The following is a 13251-nucleotide window of genomic DNA, read 5'->3' on the forward strand; positions in this document are numbered from 1 at the left end:
GAAAGGGGAAGAAAAAACAGGAAGTTGGGGGGGGGGAGGAAATGATAGAGAAAACACAGCAACTCCTGCCTGATGAGAAAGTGATTTCTGAACTCAGCATTTTGGGAAACCCGGTCATGGTGGTAGCGGGGTGGGGAGTGGGGGATCAGGGAGGGGCCGAGGAGAGAAGTTAGTTTCCTCCAAGTTGAGGGTCGTGCCCGTGAATCCCCAGCAGAGCACAGGTTGAGAAGAAGGGTGCCCACCACAGGTGCTGTGTCCCAGGGGCACCTGAGTGTAGACCTGGAGAAGGTGGCTTTCGAAAGAAGAATCCAAGGGAGACCACCTCTTACCTCTTGGTTGTGGCTGAGGCCAGATGTGTCACAAAAGGACCTGGAAACAGGACAAGCTTTCAAGGCAATCAGTATCTGGGGATGTGATCCCGTCCCCATCCCTGTCCTGTTCAAATGCTCTCAAAATTAGAACCATTTTCATGTGTTTGATTAGGACTTGATCTCCCCCAGTGGGGTCCAGCGAGAATCACACTTTCTTCTATCGCAATACTAAGAGAGTCAGGCCAGCAGAATGCTGGGGCTCCTCCAGACCATGACTCTAAGTACTTCCAGAATCTTTTCTTACCATTTTGTTCACTTTACTTAATTACAGACACAAAGAAAATCCCCCAACTCCCAATGGGCACCATTGAGGCTGGCAGTCACCTGGTAAGCTGAACAATCACAAACAGAAAGCTAAACTAATAACCTAATCACTCTGTAATATCAATACTAATAATACTTCACAGGATCCGAATGGGTACTAGAAGCTGGCAGGGAACACAGAGCCCCCCCAACAGGCAAGTCCTAGATGCCAGTCCTACCCACTCCAGTGGTTCCCCAAACTCGTTGTGCATCTAGAGAAGCTAAAAAAAAAAAAAAAGTACAGCCCAACCTGGAGTAGGGTCCAAGCTTCTGGAGAGATCTATGTCATCACTGGCTCTGGCCCACAGACCAGCATTTAGATAGCTTGGATCCTCACCCAGCCCTCACAGGGTCCCACCTCCTTCCATTTTGTCCATTCAATCACGGAGACCCTCCCAAGGAGAAGCCTGCTCCAGGATTCTGGCCTTGATTCTGTAAACTACTCCCCCACCATCCAAATAAACACTGAGTAATGAAAAGCAAGCGTATCTTTGAGAGGAGTCCAAGCTTTTTGAAGGGATGGCTGGCAGTTTCCTGTCTGAGTTACCCACAGGCCAGAGGTCCCTCAGGGAGCACAGAGTCAAGTGAAGAAAGACACTGACAACTTCCGCCTCTAGTCCTCACCAGCAGCCCAACCTCACACAACATCAGCACCGGTCTGCTCCTGTCGCCATAGTTACGAATGACCGAGCCACAGCCACCATCCCTTTGCCCCAGGGAGGAACCAGCACCACCCAAGACCGTCAGTAGGCGGCGCTGTGGCAGCACCTGAGTGCTCGTGCTCGTCGTGTCTGACTCTGCGACCCCACGACCTGTGGCCTGGCAGGTGCCTCTGTCCATGGGATTCTCCAGGCAAGAATACTGCAGTGGGGTGCCATGCCCTCCTCCAGGGGATCTTCCTGACCCAGGGATCAAACCCGTGTCTCCTGCATTGCAGGTGGCTTCTTTATCACCTGAGCCACCAGGGAAGCCTCTGTTGTCAATATCTTGTCTTCTTTGGTCATTTTAACAGCTTTTTGACCAGAGACGTATTAATACATATTTTGTTACCTGAACGTTACTGACCGAAGTGTTCCAGTATCCACTTACATTACAAATCACTGGTCACAGGCATCAGGTTCTGCAAAAAACTCCTGGATCAATAATGTGTTAAGAGAAGGACAAAGCATGATGTTATTAGCCCATGTTAAAAATGGGGAAGCTGAAACCCAAAGACATAAAATGACTTCTCCATGTTCACATGACAAAACCAAAACTAGAATGGGCATCTCCTCACCTTCTCCCGTCTAGTGACCTGGGACCTTTTCACTACCTCTTGTCCACCCCCTGCCCCCACTTTGCCTCCCCCATTCAGGGGAGGGGCTGAGAAATAGCTTAGGACGTTTGTGTGTCTTTCCATTTTTGAATGGTTCTGAAAGTGGACTCGCTGGACAGACAGAAGGTGATACCTACAGATGGTGACGGAACTGGAGAGCGTGGAAGACCACCTGCCTGCCCTCCAAGCAGAGAGGACACAGAATCCAGAGCAGGGCAGAAGCCTACTTGTTCCAGCCACAAGTTAACCAGTGGCAGGGCCTACACCCTGAGTCAGGGAACCTCAGAATGCTCTCTCCCACAGTAGCAGGAGCCCCGGTCAGTGTGAAGAATGACAAACGGGTAAGTGTGTAGATAATAAATATGACTCCTGCTCATCAGGGTCCTTCAACGCATCAGGCGTCACTGAACCTGGAGACCTGGTGACTCCCTGACACACTGGACAGATAGGTGTTCTTCCAGCTGCTTTTACAGATGAGGAAACTGAGGCCTTGTCCAAGGGGCTTGGCCTTTGAGCAGTAGAGACAAATTCCTGCAGTCTGGCTCCACTCCTGCTCTTAGCTACTGTGTTGCTAATATCCCATCTCCCCAGGTGGCGCTAATGGTAGAGAACCTGTCTGCCAATACAGGAGACTTGAGAGATGTGGGTTCGACCCCTGAGTCACGAAGATCCCCTGGAGAAGGGCATGGCAGCCCACTCCAGTATTCTTGCCTGGAGAATCCCATGGACAGAGGAGCCTGGCGGGCTACAGTCTATAGGGTCTCAAAGAGTCAGACATGAATGAAGTGACTTAGCACGCACACACTCCATCTCAAAGCAGTTACATTAAAAAAAAAGGAAAGAAAGGGAGAGGCACACAGAACAGTCAGTCAGTGGAAAGAAACAGGGAACAAAGGAGGCGCACTAGAAGCAGACACTACCTTCATGCCAAAGGCGGAGGAAAGGAGGAAACTCTCCAGGGCGGGAAATAGTGATTGAAAGGTGCTGAGCAGGCAGGACCAGGATTCTGGTCCCCAGCCCTTCCTGGGTGGCAGCCCCAACCCCACCCCGTCGGTGTCAGCCAGCACCAGTAAAGGACTTCCTGGCTTCAGTATTGACACAGCACCACTCGTGGGAAGAGGAAGTGGGGTGGGCTGCGGAGGGGTTGGAGGGAAGACCCAAGATGGGAGAGTCATCAGGGCGGGTGGAAGGGATGGTGTTCTTGAGAACTCAGTGCCCATGTCACAGGGAGAGACCCACTGGGCAGCTGGTGAGCGAGACGCTGCCAAAAGTCCCCACCCAGAGCAGTGAGGGCACACACTACCAGGGAGCCTGGGTTCTGAGGATGCTGCGTGGATTCAGACTCAGGAAGATCTGCGGAGCAGGGCAGGACAGAGAACATCCCTCATCATTTCACAGATGGGGAGACTAGAGCCAAAATAACAATAGTCATGATGTCATCGTCATCATCGCGGCAGCCACCATTTATTGACACCTGTCATTTATGAGAAATGAACTAGATGCTTTATATAGGTTACACGGTAATAACATCAACTCTAAGAAGGCCGTATGATTATTCTTAATTTATAGTTGAGATAAGCTAAATCATATCCTAAAGGTCAAGTAGCTAGTTGGTTAGGAGCAAGGATCTGAACTGTTGTCTGACATTTTGGTCCACAGTCTCACCTCTAAGCTACGTGTGTCATGAAATGGTGACAGGCTTTGCCCATGACTGATGGTGCTAACCCACAACCAACTTTGAATTGTTAAAAGCACAAAGGTACAGATCTTTAAACTTAGACATATTAACCATACTTTATCCATACTATGTATCCACTTATATATCCATGTGACGTATCCACCTATGTGGTTACATACAATTAAGGTAATCAAGCCGCTTATGATCCAAACCTGGGTTCTTGCCAGAGTGAAAAGGGCCTATTAATAATGCTGCGGAGGAATTTCCCTGGTGGTCCGGCAGTTAAGACCCCACTCTTCTAATGCAGGGGGCATGAGTTCGATCCCTGGTCAGGGAACTAAGATCCCACGTGCTGCATGGTGCAGCCAAAAAACAAATAAAAATAAACTGAGGGACTGCAACCGAAATCAATGAATCAGAAAACAGGAAAAATTTAAAATAATAATAATGCCACCGGGACAACAGGCATTAACCAGTCTTGCCCCAGGCACACAAAGACGTTTTATCACCCTGCTATAACCACAGTCCCGGGGGTGGGTTCTTTTAAGCCTCACTGATTCTGTGGAGAATGCTTCTACAGTATCTCCTGCTTTCTAATCTACCCAAACACCCCTTTGCAACAATCCACTCTCCCTTTGCTCACCAGAAAGTCTTCTACATCCGTTGGCCTCATGGGCTGCACGTATAAAACAGGCAAGGTGATGATAAAGCGGATACCCTATTACTTGGGAAGCAAGGGTGTGACTTGCTCAGCAATAGATTTTGAAAGCACTGCTGGGCACCTGGTGCCCTCGCACCCAGCACCTCAAAGGGCAGGTGTTCTGATAACCAGCCAGTCCCCCAGACCTGAGCACTCGGCATCTCTCTCATCTCTGGGGGCCCAAGGCAACAGGACAGGAAACACAGTGCAAACAGAAGCTGCTGCATCCTGCTGGAGAAACCGCCACCCACCAACAGGACCCAAGACCCTGCTTCCTTGGAAGGGGGTGCATGGCTGGGACAGGCGTCCTGTCTCCATTGCCAGCAGGCTCTGATCCCCCAATCCCTGGAGGGTGTGGGGTTGTACCCACCTGTCCAGGGATCTCCCCTTTGACTCTTATGAGCCTGGGGAGGAGGGAGGTTGCACTTAAAGCTTGTGTTTTGTTTTTTAAGCTTTTTGCTTCTTTTCAGCCTTCTTGAGAATCTCTGATCAAGAGGAAAAAAGAATCTGCTGTTCTTTTGAAACCAGGAAATCAGTCTTAAATCAATCTCACACATCAATACAAGTGAAATGCTAACAAGAGAGCAACAGGCACCATTAGTCCATTCTCTGAAGAGCTGTTTCCTGCAGTTATTTAATCAGGGGCATCCCAGGTCTTCTGGTCCAGTGATTCTCTGACAGCTCAGGAAAGCTCAGTGGTGCTGGAAGCCCAGAGACCCCTGGAGGAACTGGTGAGAACACAGGCTGCAGGGCCCTGCAATAATACACCCAGCCAGCCTCTTTGCTTGTTTTGCATAGAAGTGTCTGCCAGTGATGATTTTTGATTAAGAGGAAGACCTCTTTTTTTTTTTTTCCAAATTAGGTCATATTCATATGCCATTGGGGTTTAGGGCATGGACTTATCTTTTGGGGACCATTTATCTTATTCAACCCTCTGGGGTTCCCTGGTGGCAAGGGTTCCCTGCCTGCCAAAGCAGGAGATGCCAAGATGTGGGTTCAATCCCTGGGTTGGGAAGATACCCTGCAGTAGGAAATGGTAACCCACTCCATTATTCTTGGCTGTTAAATCTGATGAACAGAGGAGCCTGGCAGGCCACAGTCCACGGGGTCGCACAGAGTTGGACACGACTGAGAGACTAAACCACAATTCAACCCACTACTGCTATCAAGTTATTGTTATTACTATTGTTAATATTATTGGTCATGCCATTTAGGGGATGCCTGAAACCTTGGGGAGGGAAGGGACTTAGTTAACGGCACCCAGCAAGCAGGCGGCAAAACCAGGACCAGCACACAGTTCTCCTGACTGACTCCTGCTTCTTCTATCTCAGCATGTGACCCCTCGAGCTAGGGGCTAAGGGCAAGGAGCCCAGACTGGAGCAGGAAACAGCCAACCCAGACCAGCAGAGAGCAATGGGGGACAAGGGTGACACAACCATCAATCTTCTTCACTCGGTGCCGGACATCGGGTGCACATCACATGACTATGTCATGTGTGACAGTCCCGAGGTTGGTTCCATCAGGTCATCCTCTGGGGTCAGAGAGTGGGAGACACTTTAGAGATCCAACAAGATCAGCCTCCTCTCCCTGACACGCCTGAGCACCAGCACAGTCAAATCTCAGATCTCTGGGGCTCCTTCATGTTCCTGCCTCCCTTCCCAAGGCTACAACACCAGGAACGTCCCCTTTCTGGAAGGACGAGGGCACAACTTAACAGGCTTGCATGCCTGGCCATCAGTGGTGGTGCAAGCCTGGACACCTTGAATGCTTCGTGGTGGAGCCAGGAAACCTTGGTGTACCCTGAACTTGGTGCTTGGGCTGCGTGACCTTTGGTCTTTCACTACCTCTCTCTGATCTTCAGATGCAAAGTCTGCTCAGTGCAGACTTATAGCCACATACACGAGCAAGCCTCTCTGGGCTACTCTGAAGATCAAATGAGCCTCGAAAGCACCACAGCTATTTATGTTCATACACTCTCTCTGCCACTGAGGGAAAGCGTCTTGCAAGGAGGGGCCCACGTCTTCCTGATTTTCACAAGCTATCACAATGAGCTCAAAGTCCTGCACAAAAGACAAACACTGATGGCTGAGTTTGTAAAATTCAGCCTCCCTGGGGGCAGTGAACGGCTCAGGGTGGCTGGAGAGGGAAAAAGAGGCAGCAGAGACACAGTAGAAAGAGGCTGGCGTCAGGTTGTGGAGGACTCTACACATGCCCATGCTTTTCTGTGTGGTCAAATAATGAGCTCGTCTATCAGATGTTTTTGTGCTAGTGGGAGGATGAAGCTGTGGAAAGAGCCTGGGGTCTCGTGCCCAACAGTCATGAGCCATAACTTTTGGACACCTGGACATCTGGCTGCCCTGTCTGTTCAATGGGAATGAGCTCTCTCTTTCAGGCATCTGGGCGACCCAACATAAAAAGTGGCCAGTCCAAAAAGAAGAAAAAAAAGTGGCCAGTGCAGTGCATGTGTGCTCAGTCATGTTCAACTTCTTGTGATCCCATAGGCTGTAGCCCACCAGGCTCCTCTGTCCATGGGATTTCCCACACAAGAATTCTGGAGTGGGTTGCCATTTCCTTCTCCAGGGGATCTTCCCAACCCAGGAATCGAACCCAGGTCTCCCACATTGCAGGCAGATTTTTTATCATCTGAGCCACAAGGGAAGCCCTCAAATTCAGCAAACACAACTGCCCCCTAAATAAGTGGAGCAAAAACTGACCTGGGCTATAAGAGTCAATGATTGTTACAGAAGTTCAAAGTCAGCGCTGCCTGGAGGTAACTAAGAAATGGTACCACGGCCAGATTGGACTGAGCACAGCCTGAGAGCCAGTCTGGCTGGAGGCATTTGTTGTCTAAGTTCCCAGTGACCATGTTGCACTCCAGCACCTCATGCAAAGGCTGGCCACACTCCTGCACCCAAAAGCCACAAGGGTCTCACAGGGCAAGTATCACCCAAGGACCACAAACCACCTGCGAAACGAACTCCCAGCAGCCCCTAGTCATCGACACAGGGCACCTTTGTAGTGGTTTGGGTTGGGTGTTCTACAAAGGCCTTGCTTACGCCTTGAGGCTAGGTAGTAGGGTGGGGTTGAGGGTGGGGGGCAGCAAAGCACAGGAGGTCAAGAAGCAAGAGATCTGGGCTCCGGTTTCTGCTCTGACCCTAAATCTCTCTCAGAGCCCAAGCACATCACTCGGCACTATCTGCATCACGAATGAAGAGGTCTTTGGAACTTAGGGCTCTCAAAGTCTAAGAGAGCTCTTCAGTGGAGTGTTTCTAAAAGAGCTTAGCCTGGGATATATATATATGCTGCCCTTGGAGACAGCGGTTTTCTGACAAGCCAGGCCTCTGCTGAAAACACTGTGAAAGCAGAGGTCCTCCTGCAGACACCTCAGGCCAAATTCAACAGGTTGTAGTTCTCACCCCACTGACTCTTGCTGTGCAACCCTGGGTGAGTCGCTTTACCTCTCTGAGCCTCAGTTTTCCTCATGTGAGACTCAGCGGTAATGACATTCCACTCATGTCATTTCCCAGCAAACTCTGTTCTCTAAAACTTCACTGAAAGTACAAATCTCCTTTCTCTCGGACGTGACAAGGCTAGTCAGGCTCCACCCTCCTGGACAGAGCCAGACACACCTTCACAAAGCAGGGACGGGGGAAACAAGGGGCCGTGCATTATGATCAGGAAGAGGAGAGGGTCCCGGTCAACAGCAGCAAGAGTGATGAGAACGGCCTGCAGTGACAGCTGGAAGCCGGCTTATCTGAGCTGATGACAAGATGCCGGTCACCCTGGCCCAGGCAGACAAATACTGGGGACCCTCAGACAATAGCACAGCTGCTCCAGTTCCTGGGCCCCCCTCTGTTGCGAGGCAAATTAGGAATCGTTTAATCAGCATTCATCCTCAAGATGCATAGGGCTTCTGCCTTTTTCAATAGCACAGAGATGCAGGGGGCAAACGCACACACTTCCCCATCAGGGTTCCAGACACCCTACACCTGGCCCTGGGGAAGAGAGAAGGGGGAACCGTGGACATAAAAAATGCCTGGGATGAGGTTAGACGGACTACAAAAAAATGCATCGTCCTTCTGAGACCCACCAATTTCTAATGAAACCCATATTCCTAAGACTAGTGTTCAAATCTCTCCATGATCAGGTCCATATTGAAAGAGAAACACCCTTATATAAGCTCTCAATTTAAGCCCAGTGTTCTTCCACCCTGTTCTGCAGCCTAGACTTACCTATCCACACACCTCCATCCCTTTTACCATCCATCCAGGCCAGCAGCAGTCTCAGGCCTCCTCCAAGAAGTCTTCTCTGATACTTTTCTGATACCCAGTCCACACGGACCTCTGTTTTGTCTGAACTCTCATAGCACTTTCGGCCTGTACCACTCAGCATTTTTGTTTCATCGCTTTTTGACTGTTCTCTTATATCAGCCTCCCAACTGGCTTCATCCTGCCTGGAATCTGACCCATGTTCTGCAGAAAGAGCTTTCTAAAGCATATCAGATGATGTGCGTTCCTTGTTTAAAACTCTGCCAGTACTTCCTACCACTTCTAAGGTCAAATTCAAATGCCACGGCATACTCTCGCCCCTCCCCTGAGGCTGCCCACACTCCAGTGACACCAAAGTACTCCTGAGGTTATATATTGAGGTGGTACCAAGAGTAGGATAAGAACTTAGTTGAGAATTCTTCCCACAGTTTCAAGCTCCCCTCCCCAGGTCAAATGTTGGACCACAGAGAAGATGGCTTGGAGCAAACGGCATTGAACCGTGGCCAAGGTAAAAAGAATCAAGACCAACTAAGTGCTCAGTCATGTCCGACCTTTGCAATCCCATAAACTGTAGCCTGCCAGGCTCTTGCTCTTGATAAGCTTACAGCATTATAGTCTTCAGCCAATCCATTGACAAACCAAGTGGGAGAGTAGGCATCTGAGACTGGGACATAAGACAGTACATTTGTCCTTTACAGCCACAGTGATGAGGCAATGTTCACAGCTATGGAAATTGAGGCTTACAGAAGCTGAGCTCATGCCTGAACTAAAACTCCAGCCAAGATCCTAACTAGATTCTGGAATGGTATACGGAGCACTGCAGCCCAGCAGCCATCACTACCTTGTACCTCTAAGTACTTCCCATTCAACTTGTCTGATGCCGAGCAAAGACACTTAGTTCCTGCCTAAGAGTTCATTCTGTCCAGGAGACCCTCCCGATGAGCTCCTGTAACTCCTTAGCTGGAAAGATTGTGAAACTGGATGCTCATCTAAAAGAAAAGGGAGAAAATTCTACTCTAACTGTTCTACAGTTCCAGAAGTTCTGATCCAGAGGTGATCAGAAACCCTGACTAGCCTAATCGTACCCCCAATCATACCTCACAGTCATAAGACTGTGTGTTTATGGTAGAAAGGGTAGAAGAACAAGGTTCGGAAGACAGAAAGACCACTGTGCAGACACTGTGTGGACAGAAGCACACACGGCACCAGCTCACCAGAGCCAATTACACGTATGTCTTCCCAACTTCATATTCAGTGAGGTCTTATAATTAGAAACTGGCCACGTGCGAATACTTACACTGTGGAAACTGGCAAACACCCCCAGTCAGGTTTGTTTATGTTTTTCCCCAGAGGGTCAGTTATGAAACGTTAACCAGGCACCACTCAATGGATCCATGAGAAGTCACTGAGTTAGGATGATGGTGGATTTAAACTGTAGCCACAGCTGTGCCCCCAACTCACCATTTGACCTGAGCACGTTTTTCTCCTTCTTCATCCCCAATGACTTTAACTGTAGACTGGGAGCAAAGAATCCTTGCTTTCCTGACACATGACCGTATAAAGTAGGACAGTGGACCTTTAGTGCATTTTAGTAAATGTAAAGATAGCTCGGTTGGTAAAGAATCTGCCTGCAACACAGGAGACCCCGGTTTGATTCCTGGGTCAGGAAGATCCGCTAGAGAAGGGATAGGCTACCCACTCCAGTATTCTTGGGCTTCTCTTGTGGTTCAGCTGGTAAAGAATTCGCCTGAAATGCAGGAGACCTAAGTTCGTTCCCTGGGTTGGGAAGATCCCCTGGAGAAGGGAAAGGCTACCCACTCCAATATTCTAGCCCGGAGAATTCCATGGCCTGGAGAAGTCCATGAGGCCGCAAAGTGTTGGACATGACTGAGAGACTTTCACCTTCACTTTCGAAGCTGTAGAGATGTATTTGGCAATGTCTGCAGGCATTTCTGGTTGTCACAGCTGGAGTGTGTGCAGTGCTACTGGCATCTCATGTGTAGAGGCCAGAGACAGTGCTGAACATCCTATAATGCACAGGACATTTCCCACAACAAAGAGTTATTTTGCCCCAAACGTCAGTAGTGCCAAAGTTGAGAAGCCCTGAACTAAAGATACTTAAACATGTGGCCCGTTCAAGTTCCCTGAACACATCAACATTCAGGAGGAAACTAAAGGCAACTTGGGTCAGTTCGAGGTACCCTGGAGGGGCAGTGGGTGCAGAACAGCGTGACACATTCTCCAGGGCGACAGCCCAAGGATACGACACAGTTTCTCCACCAGCACAGTGCCTGGCATACAGTAGGTGCTCAGTAATGATCTGTGGGAAAAGCAGTGAGTCTAGCTGGTCCCACAGTGTAGTCTCTCTAGCAGACTCACACTCGCATGTGCCCACCCTCCATCACAAGGACACCAGCTAGAAGAAACTGACAAGAGGGATTTCACCTCCTCTGGGAGGGAGATGAGAGGAAATGGTGTGACATCGCAGCCCCGGGGACTTGGCTTAGACAAATAATCGCCAGCCTGACAGTCACAGCAGCCAGCTGTGGTCAGAAGAGCAATCTTATTTAAGTCACTTTCTAATAGGAGTTGAAGCATCTTGAAAGGTGAGGTTTTTGAACCCTCTCTGGGGAGGTGATTGTTAAAAACACACAGCAGGCAGTCTTGCTTTCCACACATTCACAAACCGCTTTTTTTTTTTTTTTAAGACAATCCTTTTACCCCTTGTACCACTTGGGACTGCAAGTGCATTTAGCACAAACCACCCGAAGCGGAAACGGCGTTGGTTAAGAAACCCTCCAAGCACCAGGGGAAGCGGGCTGGCAAGGCCCAGATGCTCACAAGAGAAAAGCGATGACATGCTACATGCTGACTGCCCCGATTCCTCTGGGGCCTGGAGTCAGCAGGGCTGCGGGGCGAAGCTTTGCCACAAGTCTTTCCTGGAAGACCCCCGGTGAACCTCTCGGTTCCCCGTCCCTGGGCTGAGCTGGGAGAGGTGGCCCATTTCTCAAGCAGATGACAGGACGGGACCTCCCTCGGTGTCTCCCTGACCAAGAGCCATCTGACTCACAAAGCCCTTTAATTCAAATCCCAAGGGTTCAGAGCTAGTTCTAGATGTAGCCGGACCCAGCAGCTTCTCAGGCACCAGAGCTGCCAGCAGAATGACAAGGGTCATTTGGTTTCTCCTAGTCTACCAATGACAGCTCACTCAGCTACCAATTATGCTCGCAGGATGCCAGGGCTGGAAGCCACCTGAGTACCTGCTCCCCTCCCCTACTACTCTTTGGAAATGAGGGGCCCCTGGCCCGGGGAGGGTGGACTGCCCCAGGCCTGCTGTGGGATTTCTTACTGACTCTTAGCCGAGGGCACTTTTGTGACTGTTCAGTGAGTCTTTCTGTTCAGGTATCTGAACTCTAAACGGTGAACCCTACATGGAGCATTCAGTTCAGTTCAGTCGCTCAGTCGTGTCCAACCCTTTGCGACCCCATGGACTGCACACGCAGCACGCCAGGCCTCCCTGTCCATCACCAACTCCTGGAGCCTACTCAAACTCATGTCCATCGCGTCGGTGATGCCATCCAACCATCTCATCCTCTGTCGTCCCCTTCTCCTCCCGCCTTCAATCTTTCCCAGCAACAGGGTCTTTTCCAATCAATCAGTTCTTTACATCAGGTGGCCAAAGGATTGGAGTTTCAGCTTCAGCATCAGTCCTTCCAATGAATATTCAGGACTGATTTCCTTTAGGATGGACTGGTTGGATCTCCTTGCAGTCCAAGGGACTCTCAAGAGTCTTCTTGGAGCATAGGCATAAGCTAGTTACGGTCCAGGTAGGACTTGGGGCCACAGGATGGAAGCAGGGCAGTTTCAGGGAAAGAAATTTACAAAGTAACCACCACTCTGTGAGAACTTGGCTCCATCCTTGGCTGAACTTGGCCACTTCCATCCTCATCTCTCATTCATTTCTCACGTCCATGACCCAGCAACAGGTCATGCCCCAAGCTAAGAGAAGTAAAGAAAGGCACTAAAGCCCAAACGAAGGCACTGAAACTAGTGAATCCCTTTGATTCCGATGCTCTTGTCTTAAACAAATTATTTTCTTTTTCATTTAGAGTCCTAATATTGAAAGAAACAGTACAATAACATCTTCAGTAACGCCTGAATTTTATTTTACAAAATAAAAAATCATTTTGCTTCATTGTTAATAATCTTCAGAATGACCTGACGGCAAGCTTGACATTTTTTCCTACTAAAAAATTCCTACTAAAATGATCTATATTTCTAGATGTGGTCCCGAGGGCCTGGGTCAGTGGAGGGGATAAATAAGATGCCTCTCGGGACCTCATCCTGGAATCTCAAAGCAGCTATGCAACTGAGTGAGACAAGAGACAGTATAAAACCCTGCCTAGTGGGCTGAACCCTTGAATGGGGGTGCATCCGGACAGAGGTATAGCAATAAGGAGGAGGAATCCCACTGAGGTCTGCCCTGCAACCTGTCACTAGCTTCCTGTGTTTCTTCCATTTGGGGATAAAGATTCTGAGAACAAAGTATGGCCCCCTCACCTGTGTTTACTGGGAACTCAGGAGGTACCAGGAAAGATAAAGACAAGAAACAAGAA

The 13251-nt window shown here is 49.5% G+C and overlaps 1 protein-coding gene across 9 annotated transcripts in view; it reads right to left on the reverse strand.

The window, feature by feature from the left end:
- The window catches only part of CYRIA (CYFIP related Rac1 interactor A), a 100350-nt gene that overhangs the window by 58603 nt on the left and 28496 nt on the right, over positions 1-13251 (reverse strand). Inside the window, exons 1-2 of one of the 9 annotated variants that reach the window (XM_081483822.1) lie at positions 1443-1467; positions 330-369 (exon numbers count right to left, since the gene is read on the reverse strand). The exons of 4 other annotated variants lie outside the window; for them this stretch is intronic. The gene's annotated coding sequence lies outside the window, so the exon portion shown is untranslated. Of the gene's footprint in view, positions 1-329; positions 370-924; positions 1468-13251 lie in introns of those variants that run through there. 4 more of the 9 variants (XM_081483819.1, XM_081483816.1, XM_081483821.1 and 1 more) reach the window with 4 other exon arrangements.

This window comes from Giraffa tippelskirchi, chromosome 4 (genome assembly GCF_054371585.1).
Source record: "Giraffa tippelskirchi isolate mGirTip1 chromosome 4, T2T-mGirTip1v1.2.pri, whole genome shotgun sequence".
In the NCBI taxonomy this organism is placed as follows: domain Eukaryota; kingdom Metazoa; phylum Chordata; class Mammalia; order Artiodactyla; family Giraffidae; genus Giraffa; species Giraffa tippelskirchi.